Genomic DNA, 24,321 nt, shown 5'->3' with positions numbered 1-24,321 from the left:
TTGTGCTTGCGGGGGTTGAGCTCTGCTCTTTCGGCCCGCCTCTCAACCGTCAATCAACTGTTTCTACTACTACTATTTTTTCTCTCCACACACACACACACACACACACTAGGAAGCAGCCCGTGACAACTGACTAACTCGCAGGTACCTATTTACTGCTAGGTAACAGGGGCATAGGGTGAAAGAAACTCTGGCCATCGACGTGTGTGTGTGCGTGTACTCACAGAAATGTAATCTCTCCTACAATGAGCGTCAGCCATTGTTGTCTGTCGTTTAAATGCCGTACCCTCCAGCTTATTAGACTGCTATCACGCCTATACATTGAACGCTGTGAGTTTTATTAGTCTTGACTACCGTCTCTGGTTCATTCCATTTACTATTTTTAGGGTACACAAAAGTTTCTTTACTCATCTATCGTACATCAATACATTTTGGTAAACCAGCTAAGACCTCTAGTTCTGATGTTGTCACGAACATCGCGTTCTTATCTTCTATGTTAATACCTTAGCATTTTATATGTCCCCATCTAAACTTTTCTTACCAATCTATCTACTGTAGTGAAATCTATCACCTTCAGTCTGTTCTCGTAATCCAATCCTCTCATTTCTGGAACCGGTCTTATACAAATATCACTGAAGTTTATAGTTTCGTCTAGTGCATTTTAATACGAAGTTCCTAATTGGGGCAGCAAACAACACTACTGGTCTCGTATGTTCGGTGCTACCAATACCTCCTCCTCCAAGTTCTTGAACGGAACACATATGTTTGTTCCCTCTGTGTGTGTGTCACTGTTGTGATTCTGGTGACAATGTGCCCCTGAGTCAAGATGGAACTATGAATACTTCCAGATCCTTTTCCTTTCCTACTCCAGAAGCGGCCTCCCCACTCATGGTGTACTGACCTTTTCATCAGACGTCAGCTCCACATTGGTTTGCATATTAAGTTGCAGCATTTTTAAAACATTTATATATTATACGACACACGAAAGGCGTTGGAGAAGTTGTGGCATTGGTTACAAGCACTAGTGCAGAGAGGCGTGTTAGATGCGCCTCGGCTAATTATAGTTCTAAAAATGATGTATGATTATGCAAAACAAACAGAATAATTAAATGAATGGAATTTATGGTGGCTTGGAAGAGGTGCGTGGGTTCATATGCGCATATTTAAAACCTTATAAAATAATATCATTAAAATCTTCAGTGCAATAATATATCTATTCCAGAATATTAGACTGACCAGAATTATAGTGACCGTCTAGCACAACATATGGAGAAAAGACCAAATGACGTATCACAATGCATATAATTAAATTTTCCTCACTCACCTTGTCATCCCAATTATGAATTAATATTCGGTAAACGATCCAAATCTTAATTTTCAATGGTGAAACTTGCTGAATATTAAACTTTCGTGGCCTGCTCATTGCTATGCCAGACTTCACCTCCTGACTCATTTACATATTAAACAAGCTGGATATTTTCCTCGTTATAATAGTTATTGTATTTATTGTGACTATTATAGGCACAATGATTACTGTTTGGCTGCATAAGGAGCATTAACACAACCCAGGTAGTTGTTAGTCGTTTCATGCATAATGTTCATCATTAGTGACGCTCGTGTATATGTTGTTAAGACATATTTTATATTTACCCCGTCTCTCTCTCCCTCTCTCTCTCTCTCTCTCACTCTCACTCTCTCTCACTCTCTCTCTCTCTCTCTCTCTCTCTCTCTCTCTCTCTCTCTCTCTCTCTCTCACTCCTCTCTCTCTCTCTCTCTCTCTCTCTCCTCTCTCTCTCTCTCTCTCTCTCTCTCTCTCTCTCTCTCTCTCTCTCTCTCTCTCTCTCTCTCTCTCACTCACTCTCTCTCTCTCTCTCTCTCTCTCTCTCTCTCTCTCTCTCTCTCTCTCTCTCTCTCATTTGTGAGCCATTTGAATCTTTGTGCAATCAACTTATGTGCGTGCATCTGATATTTTATTATAATTATTTACATTATATATATTAAGTAATCGGCAACAGAAAACACGTTCCGGGGAACTGACGCTCGCCCTGCTAGCACATACTGACGAGTGTACACAGACACACACACACACACACACACACACACACACACACACACACACACACACACACATACACACACACACACACACACACACACACACACACACACACACACACACACACATACACATCCCTTCAGAATGCATCATTTGAGAGCAGTTATTACTCACGGAGGACTTGAATCATATAAGAAAATATTGAGAAACAATGAATTCCGGTTGAGAAGAGACAAGAAGGCTGAGGCTTGTAGAGACACCAGAGAGGAACTTCCTGATTCAACTTCTAAGACTAGATACAACGAAAATAGATGATCTGTCGACCAGGATTGCCTAGTGATATGGTGTGACACCCGATTTTCACGCAGAATGAGGTAGACTAAGCAGACGTAAAATGCGAACCATCTCTGGGAATGAGTTACCACTTGAAAATCATGCTGACAAAAGTGAAAAAGTGCTGGGATGGGCGAGATGATATTTTTTATTGTAATCAGATCAGTAAGGTGACGAGGAGTTACAATTGACATGTCTCAGGGATCAGTACTGAGATCCATTTTGATATATGGGAACAACCTGATAAGGAAAAGTAATCTGTATCACCTTAGCGGAAGATGCCAAATCGAGGGATAACTACGAGACGTCTAGATGCACGCTTGCAGTGGTTCCAAAGATGGTTTGCAATCCTTTAGCCTTATTAAAACTAAATAAAACTCTCTGGGGGAAAGTACGGGCTGAAACTGATGCAGATCTCAGAAACAGTGAAAGATAAGCATCTTGAAGTATAACACCAAACCTATCACCTGAAAAAAAAAATTAGCAAAATATCGTCTGGAACATACGCTAAACTGGGAAATATCAAGAAACCCTTCAGGAACCAAGACAAAGAGACCTTCAGACAAAGAGACTATTTACAGTCTATGAAAGTCAAAATCTCTGATATGGAGTCTACATCTAAAAGCATAAAATTCAAATAGAAAATTTCCAGAGGTATGTGACCTGACTTGTTCCATAGCTGAGGAGAATCAGAGTGGGATTTGACGAGCTCAAACTCACCGCGGCTTAGAAAATGCGAATATGACAACCACGTGCAGGATATTAAAGGTTACTGACAGGATAGACAAACAGGCAAAAGTTGAAAATGAGAAACAGCAGGAGTAGAGGGTACGGGAGGAAGCTAGAGAAAAAGATGAGATGGAGAGACCTCAGGAGAAACTTATTCAGCGTAAGATTTACAAGTTAATATAGTCGTAATGGCTTGGCGCTTTCCCTGATAATTCTCTCTCTCTCTCTCTCTCTCTCTCTCTCTCTCTCTCTCTCTCTCTCTCTCTCTCTCTCTCTCTCACACTCACTCCCCCCCCCCCTCCCCCTTCTCCACAGTAACTCTGCTTCCTTTTCCTTAGGTGCTCCCTTATCCAGTGGAGCATCTTACATGTTACATCTGCCCGTTTCTCCAACTTATGCACCAGCCTCTTTATGTGTCAATGGCTTTCTGACAACGAAAATTAAGTCTGCCCAACCTTCTCTTTCTTGCTTAATTTTTGTCGCCTGGTCATGAATGAGCGAGCAAGCGTGCGTGTGTGTGTATTTACCTATGTGGGCTTGCAGGATCGAGCTGCTAGCTTTTGGACCCCGCCTTTCTTACGATCGGTTCTTTATTGTTCTGACTCCCGATCTATTTTTCTCTATCGTATCTACTCTACATTTATCTCTCATACACACACAAATGTTCAGGATGCAGCCCGCAACAGCTGCCTAATCCCTAGTATCTATATACTGCTAGGTGAACTGAGGCATCAGGTGAAAGTAAACTTCTCAAACATGTGTATCCGGCTAAGGGAATTGAACCCCCGAGCCTCGGTTGCAAGTCGACGACTTGGATTACAAGACTACAGAACCCTGTGTGTGTGTGTGTGTGTGTGTGTGTGTGTGTGTGTGTGTGTGTGTGTGTGTGTGTGTGTGTGTGTGTGTGTGTGTGTGTGCGTGTGCGTGTGCGTGTGTGTGTGTGTGTGTGTTGTGATAGTACATGTATTATATGAGTGAACATAAGAATCAAGGACTCTGCAAAAGGCCTATTGACCAATAGGTGGCACCTCTTATTATATCTGCCCAAATTCCTTCATTTATATGTCTAACCTACCCTCGAAACAACCAAGATATTCTACGTGTATTATTTTACCTGGTATATTTTTTCCCCACAAATCTACAGCCGTTACCAAACCAGTATCTATCCAGGTCTTTCCCAAATCCAACTTTTTAATTATTGTACATTGTTTTCTGTCTATTATGAGTAAGTGTGTTTTGAGAATGTATGGGTTCTATGAGTGCATGTGTTGGAATAGTGCGAGTTGTGTGAGTGTGTGGGTTATGACAGTGCAAGTGCGTGTGTTGTGTGAGTACGTGGATTGTGCCAGTGCAAGTATGTGTGTTGTGAGTGCGTGGATTGTGCCAGTGCAAGTATGTGTGTTGTGAGTGCAAGTATGTGTGTGGTGTGAGTGCGTGGGTTGTGTGAGTGCGTGGACTGTGACAGTGCAAGTGCGTGTGTGTGTGTGTGTTGTGTGAGTGCGTGGATTGTGCGTGCGTAGGAGCTACTGAGGGCCGTGTTTATGCGAGCTGCCGGCCGTGAACCAAGGCATCAATCACACATTTTATGGTCCGCATCAACACGAACTTGAATATCTTCTACCACTTTACATGTCGGTCCGACGGTTGTACATATAAAATGAAAGAACTTAGTGGATATTGCGCAATCTACTGGAAGCAGCCTGGCGTTGAATTTTAATTAGTTATGTTCCTGTTATTACCTTTTTTTGTAGGCTTGGTATGAAAATTAGTTCGCAGTTCATCTGCTACGTGGACCTGATTTACTGCCGTCTACTCGAAGGTAATGGGATGTGGACCTTAGTGAAGTGATTTTTATACTTGTATACGAGATGGCAGGAAGCGTGTGAAACATACATGACAAGTATTCAGTCTTACGACATTCACATTTAAGACATTCAGTCTTACGACAATCAACGTGGTTAATTTTTTTACATGCATATACATTGAAGAATAATACTTTTATCGGGGAGGTGAAGAACATATACAATAATGTCTTGATATAATGGAAATATTTCGTAATAATCTTTTAGAACGTATATTTAATCTAGGCATTCCCCCCCCCCCCCAACATGATTTGTGTATCATTAATAAACATGAACAGCCAGGCTTTAGCATCTAATACTCATAGATTTTCATGTTAATCCTAAGAGAGTGGCTGTAACACATTTTGTTATCTATTTAATTAACCAAGCTGTATTACATGTACAAAACCACTCACTGATAACTTATAATTTTTAAGGAATGTGACTGACGAAGTGTTTTATGCTGGCTGGACAATGACCCTGAGAGTTGGTTTAGTGTAATGGCGTCAGTCGCTTCCCACCTGCTGAACTTTCTTTCAAGGTTCAACAGTCGCCTTCAACCTATTGCCCTTTTTTCAGGGTCTAACAGACGCCTCCAACCTGTTGCCCTTTCTTCTAGGTCCAACAGTCACCTTCAAGGCTTATAGGAAAGAAGACACTAATTATGACTTTGGACTATCTAATGCAATTATTAGAAACATACAAATTATTGAAATTTATTCAGATTTAGAAGAACTAAGAAATGCCCAGAGACCTGAAAGCTGCAGTATTAAAAGCTATGACAACTTTTGTAATAATAGGTATTTGTATGGTCGGCACAGTAACTGGACCAGGCAATGTGATGTAGTCATTGCGCGAATTCGCCTTGGCTATAGACACATTTGGCAGGTTAGTGAGGCTGAGCCACTACCAGAATATTCAGATTGCAAACTCTGTGATAAACCTTTAATGCATTCACTAGAACACTATATTGTTGAATGTGAAACCGTAAAAGATTTTAGACCTCCTGGCCTATTGTACCACCAACTGTGTAACTATGTCATTGAATCTGGTGTACTGGACGACATCCTAACAATTTATCCAAAATTTCCTTGTCCATTTTAAAGAATGAAGAACAATTTTATATTATTTTTAAGCTGCATCTCTTATGCACCCATCCCTTCCCTTTTGTGGCAGTGCACAATAGAAAGTTGACTTTACATATTCATACAGTAAAACATTAATTGTAACCACGATATATATATGTGCTTCAGCCTACAGGTTAGATCTATTGCCTTGTGTATTACCTTCTGTCCTGTGTGACAGTGAATACCATCATTATCCTCTCTTTAATAAGACTTAATTGAAATCCTTAGATTAGGCAAAATTGTAATTAAATTTTGTCAATAAAGATGTTAATAATTCAACCTGTTGTCCTTTTTTCAGGGTCCAACAATCACCTCTAACCTGCTGCCTATTTATCATCGTCCAACAATTACTTACAACATGTTGCTCTTTCTGTCCAAGAGTCGCTTTCCACTTGTTGGCTTTTCATCCAGGTGGACCAACAATCGCCTCCGACTTATTTCCTTTTGTTTTAGCGTTCAGAAGTCACTTCAACTTAGTGCCGTTTCTTTCAGGGGTCCATTAACATCTTCATCCCATTGCCCTTTCAAGTTCAAGTTCAAGTATGTTTATTAAGACAAGAAAAAATACATTTCAAAGGGATAGAGTAGCTTAGGCTATTTCTACCCCCATGGTTTGCCCTTTCTTTCAGGGTTCAACAGTCATCTTTAACATTCTGCCCTTATTTCCAGGGCAGCCGTCCTTCTTCCAACAATATCTCATCACATCACGTCACCCACAAACAGAAATTACATTAATTAGCCGCTGTTGATCTGACCACACACTAGAAGGTGAAGGGACGACAACGTTTCGGTCCGTCCTGGACCATTCTCAATCGACTTAAGAATGGTCCAGGACGGACCGAAACGTCCGTCGTCCCTTCACCTTCTAGTGTGTGGTCTGGTCAACTTACTTTAGCCACGTTATTGTGACTCATCGCCTACAATTAGCCGCTTCTTTTGGTCTAGAAACAAAAATTAATATCCTCTTCATTTAAGAACTTAACCAATAAACGAGACATAAACACATACACAAATAGTGAGGGAAAAAAGAGCCAAAGTAATGTTGATAAACAACACAAATATCAACAAAAATACGAACACACAATAACGTAATAAACACATTGGTTGAAACTAATAGCGACCCAACAATGAACTACGGCCGTATTTACTAGTTTTTTTGTTATATGAGGCATTTGTCTCGGCGTAAATTGTGCTTGTGAGTGGCTACAGACAAGAAACTAAAATCCAATTATTCTATAGTATGGTCTCCCTCCAAGTTCAAGTTCAAGTATGTTTATTGAGATACGAAAGAAATACATCTCAAAGGGATTGAGTAACTTAGGCTATTTCTAACCCCCAGATTCCCTCCAGGAAGTGCTGCGTGGGAATATTTTTGCATCCAACTTGGTATACAGGTGTAAGTAGGTGTAGTGGCTGGGTATACAGGTGTAAGTAGGTGTAGAGGGTAGAGTGGCTGGGTATACATGTGTAAGTAGGTGTAGAGTGGCTGGGTATACAGGTGTAAGTAGGTGTAGAGGGTAGAGTGGCTGAGTATACAGGTGTAAGTAGGGGAAGAGTGACTGGGTATACAGGTATAAGTAGGGGAAGAGTGACTGGGTATACAGGTGTAAGCAGGGGTAGAGGGTAGAATGGCTGAGTATACAGGTGTAGGCTGAAGAGTGAAATGGCTAGGTATACAGGTGTCTGCAGAGAGGTAGAGGGTAGAGTGACTGGTTTAAATGTATAAGCAGAGGAGATAGATGTATAAAATAAAAAAACTTAAAAACCGACAAATCCATTAACAATATTGTATTTTGAAGCAGAGAAGAATCAATAAATCACCAGCACGCAAATCTGAGTGTGCATGTGTGCGTGCACACACACGCACACACCTAAACGTTGATATAATCATATATTAACACACGTTTAACCCTCAATTTATGATACATTACCCGTCCCCATCGAAAGAAAATAATTATTTTAGTTATCTCAGCTAACTTCATCGCGCAGTTCATGACAGCGGTTTGTGTGTGTGTGTGTGTGTGTGTGTGTGTGTGTGTGTGTGTGTGTGTGTGTGTGTGTGTGTGTGTGTGTGTGTGTGTGTGTGTGTTAGAGTGTGTGTGTGTGTGAGAGAGAGAGTGTATGTTGTTGAATATGACCGAAAGGGTAAGATTAATGATTCTAACACGAATCTTGTCAACATTTCTTATGTTTTTCTTCTCTGTCGAGGGAAGTTGAAAAATTAACTCTTCAAAGTTCATTTTCACACTTTTGATTTTGGTCTGACGCCTAGGGATGCATTTTACAAGGTCACTACTTACATTCTCAAAGACAAGTTTACCATGATGATTGATAAAGATAAAGCCACCCAAGAGGTGGCACGGGCATGAATAGCCCGTAAAAGTTTACCATGTTGTTGTTGTTTAAGATTCAGCTATTGGGAACAAAAAGTTCCAGGTAACATGGGCCCGTAGTGGACTTACTTGGCACAGGAGCGGTGAATTTACCGTGTTTAGCACTGGCTTATATTCTCTTTGCGTGAGGTGGTAAAGAGTAAGTGGATGAAACAAGTGGATGGATGGTATAACATAAGAGGATATTCATAGGGTATTAAATGTATCAACATGGGCAGCTTATGTTCTTATGGCCGCTTGTGTTCCTAAGGGAGGGTCATTGGATCCTGTCTCTGCGTTGGCTCGGGGTCTTGAAGCGGAATGGTTGTAATTATGTGTTAACTGGCTGTTGATTGCTGACCTTGACTTTTTGATATGTTGCGCCTCGCTGATGTCCAGTCTTCTGTTGTCGTTATACCTGTCGATTATTTCAGTGTTGCGTGTTAAGCTGTCTCTTGTGATGGTCTGGTTGTGTGGTGATAGTCATATGATGTGGTGATGGTTCCAAGATCCTTGATACCAATGGAACCAATGCAAAGTAACCGCTTGGTAGCCGCTAGTTATCAGTTCTGTTATACATCAACGTTCCATCAACGTTATACATCAATTCACAATGTTCCTTGCATGTGAAATATTTAAGGGAGCTTTTACAAATCTAGACATTGTTCCACGCCGCGATAAAATCATCTACCATGAAGCATAAGAACACAAAAATGTGAGGTCTTCATACGGAGTTTCAGGTACTTAATAATTAATGGAATATGTTATTGACGGCTTGAGGGAGATTGGGGGAGAGGATGACGATGGTAGGGATGTAGCTTGGGAAAGATCTGGCAGGTAGAGCTAAGAGAGGGTGATCACAGGTGGATGATCGTCTGGGTACGGATCTTGAGCCATATTTTTGACGAATCCTATTTGTCGATCGTTTTCTGACTGATGGGCGAATTAGTGATCATTATGCTCGCTTCACTTGATGCACTACACGCCAGTCTCTTGGAGAGAAAGATGTCCATTAACGGGGGATTTACAATCTTGGAGATACAAAAATTTATATAAAATATAGAGCTGTGTACTATACCAATCTAAACTTGGGCGAAGGAATATGTTTGTTATATGACGCTACTTACCTATATCATCTATTATAGTTTATATTAATTGCTCGCAAATTGTAAAGAAATGAAGTATAACAAAAACATCCCCAGCCTTTATCAACAAACTGCTAGATGAACACTTTTCTCCCAGAGAAAAATTTGTGTTTCAACAGCCACGTTATCACAACACAAGCAGGAGCTCAGTAAAGACGCTAGTGGTAAGGTCTATTTCCACCTAATTAGCTGGTAATTTAAGTTTTATTGAAATAAGAGTTGATTTCGCTCATTTATTACGCGCTCCATACTCATCCCTTAGGCGGTACTGGACAGGTTACAGAGGTTTATAATGGGCGCAGGAACTGAACCTCAACCCAAATTGAGAGATGAGGAAATGTCTAATATGTCACATATATATATATATATATATATATATATATATATATATATATATATATATATATATATATATATATATATATATAAATATATATATGTGTGTGTGTGTGTGTTTCTGATCGTGATCTTCGTTCCAGGCCTGGCCTGGCCTTACTGTTCACTCTGATGAATATTCAGTCCAAACATTATGTTTGGAATCCACAAGAAGCATTACTGAAATATTTGATATCGACTATTAGATTTCAGATTACTGAAATATTCAATCGACTTGAGAATGGTCCAGAACGGACCGAAACGTCGTTGTCCCTTCACCTTCTAGTGTGTGGTCTGGTCAAACTACTTCAGCCACGTTATTGTGACTCACCGCCTGCATTACTGAAATATCATAATAATGCAAGTTTCTCCTCTTCGATCTCTTACACGTGTATATGAACACTAGCATGCACATTCATTACCTAAAGCGACTGAATAACCATAATTGCAATATCTGTTTTAAAGGTTGACCAGCTGCAGTAAGCGTCGTTACAGATACCCGCTGGACGTCAAGTTCACTGTGTTATCCACTGAGCGCGCTCTCTACTCTCCGTTTGTGCAGTGCCTTTGTACACTGCGTGCTACTCCTGTGTAGATAAATTACACCTGGAAGTTTATTAGAAAACGTGGGAACTAGGTTCGCTTGACACAATGTTTACTCTCCCGGGAGGACGTGGCGTTGTGGCTTACTAAGCGTCGAGTTGGTAGTTACATATTTGACGAAACTTTTCATTAAATGTATACATAATTAATTTCTGAATTGTTGCACAATTTTTTTTACACGTCTTTTAAAAGTTTAATTAGTCTTGACAATATATTTTACTAAAAGTTGTTTTCATATCCAAATTATGTACAAGAACACTAGTGCACCCGAAATTATTCATAAAGCTAATTATGTCAGCGGTTATGATTTGTCTATTGTTTTAAAAACATGTTTCATCATAAAGTCCTACAGTCACAATAAAGCTCCCGCGTGAGCTTAGCATAATCTGGCGTTGAGTGTAACATAAATTTTCTAGGCATGATTAACGGCAGTAATATTTCAGTCGGACGTCACATCACGCCACTGCATTATTTATGCCAGCTCCTTGTGACAGGAACAGCTTGGCGAATACATTTCAAACCTAAACGACATGAATTATCCTGCGTAAGATACTAAATTTTTATACAGTGATTACCAGTGTCGAAAAATGAGTGCAACTTGTAACACAATCTGACGAATATATATATAGGAGTACAGTTGTACATATATTTTGTACGCTAAGTTGCTAAAGTTTCGAGAGAATGTTTAAGTACTCTTTAATACAAATACTTTAACGACTAACGACTTTAACGACTAATATGTCGACTTTAACGACTTTAACGACATATTATTTCCCAATGTCGTAAAAATTAGGAACTACGTTCCTTATGCACCTAACCGTTATCCTCAGATAGCGTGTACTAGACGTGGGATGATTAGGTTTATCAGCAACATAAATACAAACCATTTCCCGGTTTGTCCAAATTCAATACTACCAAAATTCAACTTTGTCCATTATGTCAATATATATACGATGGTCCATATCGTTACTTTAAGTATTAGCTAAACAGGAGGATGCAACCCGTCCTCACACCAAGTCCATTCTATCCAGCGGTCGACCCCACTGACGCATTCATAAATTTTAACATGCTGTTCATTCAAAACATGAAATTTCTCAAATATAAATATTATAATATATATTTGCATATTGTGCATATATAGGCATAGGTTAGGTTAGGTGTTTAGGTTCTGTTGGCGATTATTTGTATTTGAAGTACGTGGGCATTTATAAAACTGTGGTTCGAACAGGGGACGTGAGCGAAGCACTTGTTCCGGAAGTGTTCGGACGTCATCAATTGTGAGTCGTGTTTAAACCGCTTTTCATTTATAAACAGGGGGTTTGGCGACTGGATTAACGAGCTTGGATCTTTGTATGCGAGGACGGGCTGCATTCCTTCTAGCTCATTCCAGCGCTCACAACTCTTACAGTGAAAATTTGCTTACTTACATCCTTATATCTCGTTATAGTACATAATTTCCACCCATGCTCTCTCTTCCTACACATGTTCATGGTAATTTGTTTGTGTGTACAAATGGGCATGAAGTCTCATATATAAATAAACATACAAGTTTGTGGGTACATGATTATATCGTGGCGGACACGGGAAGCCTGCGAATGTCTTCTCCCTGTCCTCCTAGACAAGGGCACCACTGAACACGCTATCACCAATTCAATTTTTGGTCAGACTCAACTGTGCTTAACCTGACACACACACATATCATCCACAGCGGTACGAGTGAACGTTTACTTGTATGTACAACTGGCCATGCGTGGTGTAGTAGAGTTCAACTTGTGTGGGTGCAGGTCACAGACCCGACTGATGGAGGCTTCATTAGGGATGCTGGAGGTCTGTTAGTTGCTCCAGCCAGCATCTCCCGCGGCCGCCGGAGACCTACCTGCTGGTGGCGACGCTGCCGTGATGGATCTTCGGCCCTCAGACAACTCCCTCCCGGTAATGACCCGCTCCAGAACCAGTCGCTGACGCTAATGTGATCTGATGAGCCCTTGTTCCTCTTGCTTCTGAGTCTCTGTTTTTCCAGTGCCGGTTTGCGAGTGCTTCACGCTGTGTTGCTGTTCCTTTAACTATTCTGAGACTCCGAGATGCTGCTGTTGTGATGCTAACCCAAGAAAACTAAATTTCACATAGATGTTGAAACTTCAACTCAAGAGACGAGACAAACGGTTACGAATGGCATTATACTGTTTTCTGGTCATTGTGACTGATGTCGCAATGGTTTTCTTGTGATATTATTGATCGAGATCTAAATGGTGTCCTGAGACTGCCGTTGAGATATGCTGAACTCTGTTACTACTGTCTCAATGCTGGAACACTTGATGATATAATGGGCTTGTACTCAAGACTGACTATGTAATGCATCAGTTATGTAATTTATGTGATGTAACTAAAACTTGAGCTTGTAAAAGCATCTTAATCTCTCGGTGGTTAAGTTCTTAATTACTTACTAGTTTCCATAGCAGCCATCTTATCCTGTTAAAGTAGAAGAGACAAATATATGTATATGTGTATATATATATATATATATATATATATATATATATATATATATATATATATATATATATATATATATATATATATATATATATATGGTACAAAGTTTTGGATGAGGTGAACAAACTTATGACAAACACTAGACAGAACCCGGAACAATAGGTATAAAGTGAGTAGAATATAGTTGTGTGTGTGTGTGTGTGTGTATATATATATATATATATATATATATATATATATATATATATATATATATATATATATATATATATATATATATAGTGTGAGCGTGAGAATTTATGTGTGTGGGTTAGATTAGCATTTTAAAAGCACTACAATCACCTTCTGTGGTCTATTGTTCAATAAATAACTGGATTACATGTTTAACAGATCTCTAATCCTGTCCATGAAGGACATAATAAAAATGTATACATATGCTGCAAAGCATTGTAAATGTGTGGACACATCTGTGGTAGAAAAAAAAAAATCAGCTCGAGTGTTTTATTACTATAATTTCCCACTGTTTGGGGGACAGAAAAACATTTAGGGCTATATTGGTCCCATTTTTCAATTACCGACATACCTCAGGATGTATCCCACAACAGCTGGGATGCTGGGATACAGCTGGGATGCTGGGATACTGGGTAAATAGATACTCCCGGGTATCTATTTACTGCCAGATGAAACAAGGCATCATTTGATTGTTGCCGCCGGAGGCGGCTAGTTTATTGTGCACCCTATACCCATCCTGTGAGCGGTAGCGCAAAAAGCATTACAGAAGGCACAAAAGGTCTTTATCAGACCTCATCTTAGATTATTATATAAACAATTTACAAGGCCTCAAGTATAAAGAATCCTGCCCAAACCTTTTCGTCCTGCGCGAGAATCGAAGGAAGAATGATATAATAATCTTATGAGCTTTTTATAAACTTAAGATGGATAAAACAAGAATTGTCTACCACTATCCTGTGCAGTGTAGTTAACCACACTTTAAGTCACTATCAGTATCTTAATTGATCGGGGACCTATAACCGCACTGTTCGTCACTATCAAATTATACGCTATCACTGTCAGAGTCCTTATTGTACATTACTATCTACACCACACGTAATTATTCCATGTCAGTGACCAACCCACATACCAGGTTAACAAACATACACAACTACGTACGAGCTAGCGAACAAACACAGCCATGTACAAGCCAGCAAACATACACAGCCACGCACAAAACAGCAAACAAACAGATGCCATTCTGATATTAAGGTTATGATCCATGCGGAGAGATGTCAACATCTATGACAAGCGGTTCACTTCTGTTGCATAATCTGGTAACAGGTTGCAAGCATTAAGCCAGTTGTTGGCTCGTTATGGTGGTTTCCGATGGGAGTTTGCGCGACCAAACGTTTGCACGTTTGTTGACCAGACCACACACTAGAAAGTGAAGGGACGACGACGTTTCGGTCCGTCCCAGGCCATTCTCAAGTCGACTCCTCGTCTGCACTTGATATCAATGTTTATTACACTGTATCATTAATCCTGATATATATATATATATATATATATATATATATATATATATATATATATATATATATATATATATATATATATATATATATATATATATATATATATGTCGTACCTAGTAGCCAGAACTCACTTCTCAGCCTACTATTCAAGGCCCGATTTGCCTAATAAGCCAAGTTTTCCTGAATTAATATATTTACTATAATTTTTTTCTTATGAAATGATAAAGCAACCCTTTTCTCTATGTATGAGGTAAATTTTTTTTTATTGGAGTTAAAATTAAAGTAGATATATGACCGAACCTAACCAACCCTACCTAACCTAACCTAACCTATATTTATAGGTAAGGTTAGGTTAGGTAGCCAAAAAAAAGCTAGGTTAGGTTAGGTTAGGTAGGTTAGGTAGACGAAAAAACATTAATTCATGAAAACTTGGCTTATTAGGCAAATCGGGCCTTGAATAGTAGGCTGAGAAGTGCGTTCTGGCTATTAGGTACGACATATATATATATATATATATAACTGAAAACTCACACCCCAGAAGTGACTCGAACCCATACTCCCAGAAGCAACGCAACTGGTATGTACAAGACGCCTTAATCAACCAGTTACATACCAGTTGCGTTGCTTCTGGGAGTATGGGTTCGAGTCACTTCTGGGGTGTGAGTTTTCAGTTGCATATTGTCCAGGGGACCATTCTGGCTTGTTCGCATATATATATATATATATATATATATATATATATATATATATATATATATATATATATATATATATATATATATATATAACACCAGTTTAATCAGGATAGTAAACATTAGTAAAGAAGTGGAATGGTGGAGAATGAATCCATACATAAATACAAATAAAGATTTTGACTAAAGGATTCAGGAACTTGAAAAATACCCCCCACCCCAAAGCACAGCTAGGTTAGTGCACGCAACATTGCCCCAGTACACATCAGACCAAACTAGTACATACTCTTGCTCGTCATTAGTATACCAGAGCTCCATCAGCATACACCAGTACACCATGGGAGGTAGGGGAAGGAATTAACAAACAGAAGATTAAGCCTTTTGATTCCATGTAGGGAGCTGCTCGCGCTGCTTTGAGCAACACCGCCGCCATCAAGCACTCACCCCGTCGTAATTACACTGATTTACCTCTGCTTGACGAAACTAGAAATGTGGGCCGCGAGGGTGATGGGGGGCAAGGAGATGATCAAATCAAATCAAATCAAATGTTTATTTAGGTAAGGTACATACATACAAGAGATTTTACTAAGAGTGATGGATTTATAGATAGGGCTAGTACATACAATACCTAAAGCTACTATTACGCAAAGCGTTTCGGGCATGATCTCTTGAGATGATTTCGGGGCTTTAGTGTCCCCGCGGCCCGGTCCTCGACCACGCCTCCACCCCCAGGAAGCAGCCCGTGACAGCTGACTAACACCCAGGTACTTATTTTACTGCTACGTAACAGGGGCGTAGGGTGAAAGAAACTCTGCCCATTGTTTCTCGCCGGCGCCTGGGATCGAACCCAGGACCACAGGATCACAAGTCCAGCGTGCTGTCCACTCGGCCGACCGGCTCATGATGCGAGATGTTTTCGCTGGGGATGTGACGGAAGGGAGAAATGGGAGAGAGAATAAGGGTTATCAAGAGGTTATCTTGAGATGATTTCGGGGATTAGCGTCCCCGCGGCCCGGTCCTTGACCAGGCCTTCTTTTTGTTACACACCCCACAGGAAGCAGTTCGTAGCAGCTGTATAACTCCCAGGTACCTATTTATTGCTAGGTTACAGGGGCATCAGGGTGAAAGAATTTTTTTGCCCATTTGTCTCCGCCTCCACCGGGAATCGAACCCGGAACCTCAGCGAGTGTGTGTGTGAGGAGGTTCTGTGACACAGTTGGTTTAGTCAACGGCTTACAACCGAAGATCGCGGGTTCAATCCCTACAGCAAGACGGGAGCGTTTGGGTAACAACTTATTTCACCTGATGCGTCCGTTCACATGTCAGTAAATAGGTACTAAGGAAATTAGACAGCAACTAGGTGTGGGCAACATCCTGAGAATGGTCAGTACGCGGCCAGGTAAATAACACACACACACACACACACACACACACACACACACACACACACACACACACACACACACACACACACACACACACACACACATTCCTGAGACCTGGCACTTCAAGAACAAGAGGTCATAGATTTAAACTAGCTAAACACAGATGCCGAAGAAATATAAGAAAATTCACCTTCGCAAATAGAGTGGTAGACGGTTGGAACAAGTTAAGTGAGAAGGTGGTGGAGGCCAAGACCGTCAGTAGTTTCAAAGCGTTATATGACAAAGAGTGCTGGGAAGACGGGACACCACGAGCGTAGCTCTCATCCTGTAACTACACTTAGGTAATTACACTTAGGTAATTACACACACACCGCGTCAACATGCGGAAGACTGATTAGGTACCAATCCTTAAATGTTTGCTCCTATTCGCCCACTTGTACCTGGTTGAGAATCTAGTTGTAAACCGATAGCCGGGTTGTGTTCCAGGGAAAACTTGTAGGGTAAAGCTTACCACGAGTTACAGAAAGGGACGACGAGTTATAGAAAGGGACGACGAGTTATAGAAAGGGAAAGCTGTAAACCTGCTAACAGGAATCAGGAGTCGTCTACTCCCGCCTCCACCTACGTAAAAATGAAACAAAAGTTATATGTAAAGATTGAATATTGAGGTGGACGGTTTACGAAACAATGAGAGATTGTTTGAGAGCGCAGAAGTATTACGGAAAAGTGTACGCGTGCAAATATGTATCCAAAGAATGTGAGGTAAAGCTGGCACATGAAAAAATGTGTGTTCAATGTGATGCAAATGGAATGTGACAGTACTTACCAAGGAAAGAAATGTGCAGTCAAGATGATGCAGATGGGATGATGAGTGTGAAGAGAATGTGACCTACCGTAGTAAAGATGGCACAGGAAAGTTGCTTAACAAAGTCAAGACAGGAAAATGTTCAGGTAAGGTGTAGCAGCAGCTTGTAAAGGTGAACCAGGAGGGTGTGCAAGTAGCAGAGGGTGTAGGAGAAGACGCAGCAAGGGGGGGGGGGAGGTGTAGGCAAATAGAGTATTGCCAACAATGTGGCCACAATACAGGTGCCGACGCAGCACCCGGCGGCCGGTTGGTGATTTCCACATCACAGCAATAATTCCTATAACGAGGCTGGAATTGCTCGTCCACAGAAAGGTAATGCTGCCTGAAATAATGGTTTTCACTTGAGATGAGCACAGCGGGTTGTCATGACGACGTGATTAGCTCCCGTTTCCTGGGATGCTGATGATAGATCGCTGATCTCCTGTGGCCAGGTAGCCGAGTGACGGATGACTTTGTTTCTGTTATTTACAACTTACATGTATGTGTGGGTGTGTTATTTGTCATTAATGTATATCAAAAGATATAATGTTTGTTTACATGTATACAGGCAAGTGAGTGTTTTGCGCTTCTAAAGTCAAGAGATGTAATACTTTATCACCAGTAAATAACTAAGACATAATGAACAAGCCCACAAGGGCCGCGACGAGGTTTCGAATCTACGTCCGAGAGCATCCCAGACGCTGCCTTAATCGACTAAGCTACGACATGGCACTTGTGGATTTGTTCATTTGATGCATCACGCTATTGTGACTTCTGTGTGTAACTAAGACATAAAATGCTTTATCATAGTGTGTAACAAGAAACTGGTGTCTCGCAGTTCATCAAGCATGCAGGCGACACAAATCATTGGTTCTTCACACAAACATGCAACTAAGTGAGAGTGTTGAGGCTACCCCCAAGTTCCTTCACCCTGTGGTGCTTGTATTATCTCGCCTTATTTGTCTTCCTTGGTGAAAACTCAATGTTCATTGTCAACATTAAGTACAGAGTGTCCGCGTACACGCCACCAGACAGGCTGAAGAGACTGAACGGCCTCCTTATTTTCAGGGCTTTCTTGAGGTTCCTTTTGGAAGATGACAGCTCTTACTCAGGGGGAAATAAATTGTTCTAAACGGGCAACATTAGGGATTCACGCGTATTGTAAGATCTCGACCACGAGACAAAACAAATTAAGAATCCATCGCTTCTGTCCATCCATCGAGCAGTCTCAAAGGAAACTGGTACGCAAGCGTCCATCAGGGATTGGTATTCTAACCTATCCTCCTGAAGTGATAGTACTTATAGTAACCATTTGGTCGACAGTACCAGTATGTAGTGATGGACCACCAGTAAACCACTTTTTGTACTATTAATTTTATAGAGTCCGGAAACAGAAAGTTAAAAAGCCAAGCTGTTAGGGAACTCTAGCACTAGTAGGAATATTTAGAACAAGTAATAAATTCAGACGTAAAGGGACTCAGGTGAGACTATAGTTTGGCTCTTGTGTTTAACCAAAGAATAATGCGCTTTACCTCCTGTATATATGGCCACCAGAATGTTTAGATTATTCCTCTATTTAGGGTTCTGGAGTTGGTCTTAAATAACTAGTACAAAAGTATCAACAAGAATCAAAACCTAATATATTAAATGTATCTATATTTAACTAATAGATAATGAATTCTGAAGATATTTCTAAAAATAAAATATTAACTCCAATCATGTTAACAAATCTATTCAGCTCTAACACAAATGGAATGAAAAGTCTGAAGTTCTTGGTAACAAACGTGAATGCATCAGTATCTGTTTACTAATGTAATACTATTTATTGTTTCAGCCTGAGAGCTTCAAGTAGGACGTCTGAGAAAATTACAGATCTTGGCAGAATTGAGCATCAGAGATCTCAAAGTACAGCACCATCAACTGGTAATAAGTTCAGCGCGACGACTCTGTGCTACCATATTTGATTTCCTAATGGATGCGATGGCGCAAGTAGACCAAGACTTTTTAGGAAAGCAAATAATCGTGTTAGCATCAACTGGCATCGAGTGATAATGAGTAATTCCAGAACTTCACAGTGTTTACATGCTTCATAGTCATACATGTTGCTCGATGTTTATACCTCGCATACATTTCCATCTGTCATTCACTTCATTTTCACTGCACGATGTGCGGTCTCTTTGACGTTGTTTGGGCATGACACAGACACACTAACAGCTACAAATAATGAGGAAACAATAAAAATCAATGCACTAACACCCACAACAGTGCCGCTAACAGCTTCCGAAAGGTAGTAAGAGATCCAACCATTGCATTACCAGCAAGAGCAAAGGACCTAACAACAATGGCCCTAACAGCTCCAACAGTGATTCTAAGACTATGGAGTTGCGGTCTGGTTGTCGAGGTTGGAGTGCCCTTTGTTGGAGCTAATATTAACAGTTCCAACAAAGGCACTAACAGTTCCAACAATGATACTAACAGCTCCATCAAAGTAACCAACAGCCACAACACAGGAACTAACAACTCCAATAATGATACTAACAGCTCCATCAAAGGCACTTCATACCACCCCCCAATTTTGTTTCTCGCACACCCTCAGTGGGGGAAAGTGCTATTTTGCATTTACTATTGGTCAATTCCTGTTGCAGGAAGAAGCATAACGGGAACCAACGACGAAGTATAGCGTAACATAAACGTCCACAACCACCACCACCTACGAGCTTAACGCACGAACGAACCCCACCCGTCCAAGATGCCAGTCTGTCGACGGCATGAGCGATGTTGTGGTGAGCGTAGGACACAACATTCACTGGCACGAATGCCGTTTAGTGTCAGTGAATACAAATTACAGTAGACCAATAACTGTAAGGCGTAAGTCCCACATCGTTGGGAGAGCCTCACATCACGGGCTATCTTTCCAGCTACAGATCCTACGATTCTACACTGTTGCCGGTACATATGCCAGTTCACACACTTCACAGTTCATAGCTGTTAGGGCTAGCATAAATATGTCAAGCACAGTGAAACGAGCTTTGAAATCTGACGGAAGTTTAAGGATTTCATTTGATTTAAGTTCGTGTTTATGATCTTGTGTCTTTGTCATTATTTGTGTCCACCAGCCACACTCCTCATCCTTCTCCTCCACCAGCCACACTTCTCATCCTTCTCCTCCACCAGCCACACCCCTCATCCTTCTCCTCCACCAGCCACACTCCTCATCCTTCTCCTCCTCCTCCACCAGTTACACCCCTCATCCTCCTCTTCCACCAGCCACACCCGTCATCCTCTTCCTCCTGCTCCACCAGCCACACCCTTCATCCTCCTCCTCCACCAGCCACACCCTTCATCCTCCTCCTGCTCCTCAGCTATAGGGCCAGCGTTTCTCAACCTTTGTACCTTTAAATAATTCCGGGTCGTACATCAGATAAACACAAGGTCGTACATTGTTAACTGAAATGGGACGATTTCTGTCTTTGCTCTAGATGCTGGTTAAATAAGAAAATTAAACACAAAATCGAATAAAGAATATATCTACATATGATTAGAATTAGCCTATTTATCACTGTCTCTTGCGGAACCTCCGGTTACCTTGGGGTTCCCTAGTTACCGTGGTGTTCCCTAGTTACCGTGGTGTTCCCTAGTTAGTTAGGGGTTCCCTAGTTACCTTGGGGTTCCTTAGTTAGTTTGGGGTTCCCTAGTTACCTAGGGGTTCCCTAGTTACCGTGAGGTTCCCTAGTTAGTTTGCGGTTCCCTAGTTAGTTTGGGGTTCCCTAGTTACCTGGGGTTCCGCGAAGCCGAGGTTCAGAAAAGTTTAGCCACGATTCCTTACCTTACAGTTACCTTTCCTTGACCCCAGGGGTCAAGGACCCCGCGGTCCGGTGTCCGACCTGATCTTCTGATTGACGGTCTGGTCAACCAGGCTGTTGGACGCGGCTGCTCTAGGCCTGACGTATGAATTCCATCCTGGTCAATCTATACACACCCTCATCCTCCTCCTCCATACTCTCCCCCTCCCCCTCCCTAAGGCACATCTCACATCTCCTCCCCTTGCACCCCGTCACCCCAGCATCCCCACTCGTTACACCGCCCACTAATAGAATAACTGACCAATTATCGGTTGGCTGGCCGTTGCCGTTGGGAGCATTATGCCTGCCATTTGGTGTCGTGGAGCAGGCGAGGACGCGCGCTGCTTGAGACGCAGACAAATGGCCGAGCCTCAGGTGATGTATCATCACTCCGCTACACTTCCTCCTCACCTGAATAACATTATAGGCAATTATGTGAACTCCTAAGTCTCTAACATCGAATTAGAACGCGTTCAAAAGATATAACGTTTAGTTCTCCTTGGGAATTTCTGTGTGCAACTTTCCGGGGTAAATGAACGACAAAGACATAGACTTTTCGTTATAAGGGGAACGTGAATGTGCTGAAGATACTAATCTGGAAGTTTTTTTTTAAAGGTATAAAACAATGATAAAATATACACAGTTATATAATTTAATGATAAATTTAACATATACTAAAAATTATGAATTTAAATAAAAATAATATTAATAGACACAGTCATTTTAAATTTTTTTTTATCTAATTAATGGATGGTTGATAATACGACAGCATAAAAATGTCAAATTATTATAATGCTTATAAAAGCATTTTGATTACCTTTTTTGTAGGGAAATTCTATCGCTGATTATTACCATTCTTTCTTCTTCTTCTTCTTCTTATTATTATTATTATTATTATTATTATTATTATTATTTTTTCACCTTTATTAATATTACTATTATTATTATTAGAGATGTAGAAAAGACCCAGTCATGTGTAAGTGTATTATTAAACCAAAATTTCGAATGAAACCTTAATCCTTTATCAAGGTGCTGTAAACAATGTTCTGAACATTATTTTGTAAATAATGTTTGGAACAGTGTTTACAGCACCTTGATAAAGGACGAAGGTTTCATTCGAAAACTTGGTTTAATAATACACTTACACATGACTGGGTCTTTTCTTCACCTTCATTCAAAACACTATGGTATTGTAGCAAGTTACTTCATTATTATTATTATTATTATTATTATTATTATTATTATTATTATTATCGTCAGCTTTCACAAGTCAATTGCATTAGGTTACTGCAAGCAGGAACTACACCTTTTCTGTAGTTATTCATTACTCTGGGTGGAATACATTAATGTTATTGTTTAGTATTTGTGTTATTAGCCGTTCACGTTCATTTACAATATGGTTGTATTGTTAAAGTGAATATGTTTTGGATGCCAGGCTGTTGACAATCTCGTTCCATAATTGTATTTGTCGCAAACAGCATCGAAATTGCTATGTTCGTGATAAGAGAACATCAAGTTGGTAGTCACATGTCATGCCTATTAGTTAGTAGTTTATTCACTAGGGAGGAAAGTTGAAAAGAAACTAGGAAACTAGGCCTAAATGGGAAGATAGGACTACATTTTGTGATATTCGAAACACACACTCAGACTTTGACAAACATTGAAGAGCAGAGGTGCCATAGGCACAATCAGAGAACACTGTATAAACATCAGAGGTCCGCGGTTGTTCAACACCCTCCCAGCAAGCATAAGAAATATTGCCGGAACAACCGTGGACATTTTCAAGAGGAAACTAGATTTATTCCTCCAAGGAGTGCCGGACCAACCGGGCTGTGGTGGGTATGTGGGCCTGCGGGCCGCTCCAAGCAACAGCCAGGTGGACCAAACTCTCACAAGTCGAGCCTGGCCTCGGGCCGGGCTTGGGGAGTAGAAGAACTCCCAGAACCCCATCAACCAGGTATCAGACTAGCCACATTTTTGAATTGGAGAGTCTCGATGCAAGTCACTGAGTACATTAAGTCCACCAAACACATGCACATAACAGTATTAAAAAGTAACACTGACTTGGCCTGGTCGAGGACCGGGCCGCGGGGACGCTAAGCCCCGAAAACATGGCAAGGTAAGGTCTCTAACTCGTACACTGATGTGCGTCATGTGGGTGGTTGAACTTAGCTTGGGTGGTTGAAGCAAGACTAATGTCATTTTAGTAGGAAATCCAACATGCAGCGTGACACTGGGACCGCAGCAGGATCCCTCCAACTCGGCGACTCAAAACCATACCGAATCCAACAATTTCGTGGGAGTTCCGCGTGCGTGCACGTTCAGTCTTCACGTTTGCGACAACATGAATTTATCTTCAACTGAACCGATACACACTGCTTAAATTTAGATTTTCTTATTGCATAGAAACCGCACAGGAAATATTTAAAATACAATGGGGGCAAAGTGACTGAATAGCCGTTGGTGTCGAAACAGTCGTTTTCCAGTAAACAGCTGGATGGAGTTACTAAAAAAAATGGAAACCTAAACCATTACCACAACCCGATGGGAGAAACAGATACTTGGATCGCGTCGTGTATTCCCCGCCTCGGTCCCTTCTGGTTCTCAGAAAACTAACAATATTCACCGGTTTTTATAAAAGTTAATAAGTAATTTTAATTTTATGGTCATAATTTATTTTTTTGTAATTTTTCTGGTCATAGCTGAAATTCTGTTTAGTGCGATTTAAAATGTGTAGGAACAGGTCGCTCGTTAACAAGTTGCGTGAAATGCGTGCACAAATATGCAGCTTTTTTTTAGCTTTGCGTGTTTTCATATATTGATGATGAAGACACCTCGGCGCTGATCACCATAATGACGGCAGGTGTTCACACGCTCAAAACAAACCAGCGTGAAGTTGTTGTTGTTATAGATTCAGCTACTCGGAATAAGTTCCAAGTAGCACGGGCTATGGTG

Source organism: Procambarus clarkii, chromosome 24, assembly GCF_040958095.1.
Source record: "Procambarus clarkii isolate CNS0578487 chromosome 24, FALCON_Pclarkii_2.0, whole genome shotgun sequence".
In the NCBI taxonomy this organism is placed as follows: domain Eukaryota; kingdom Metazoa; phylum Arthropoda; class Malacostraca; order Decapoda; family Cambaridae; genus Procambarus; species Procambarus clarkii.
The sequence above is the reverse complement of the archived record's forward strand: the minus strand, read 5'-3'. Positions refer to the sequence as shown.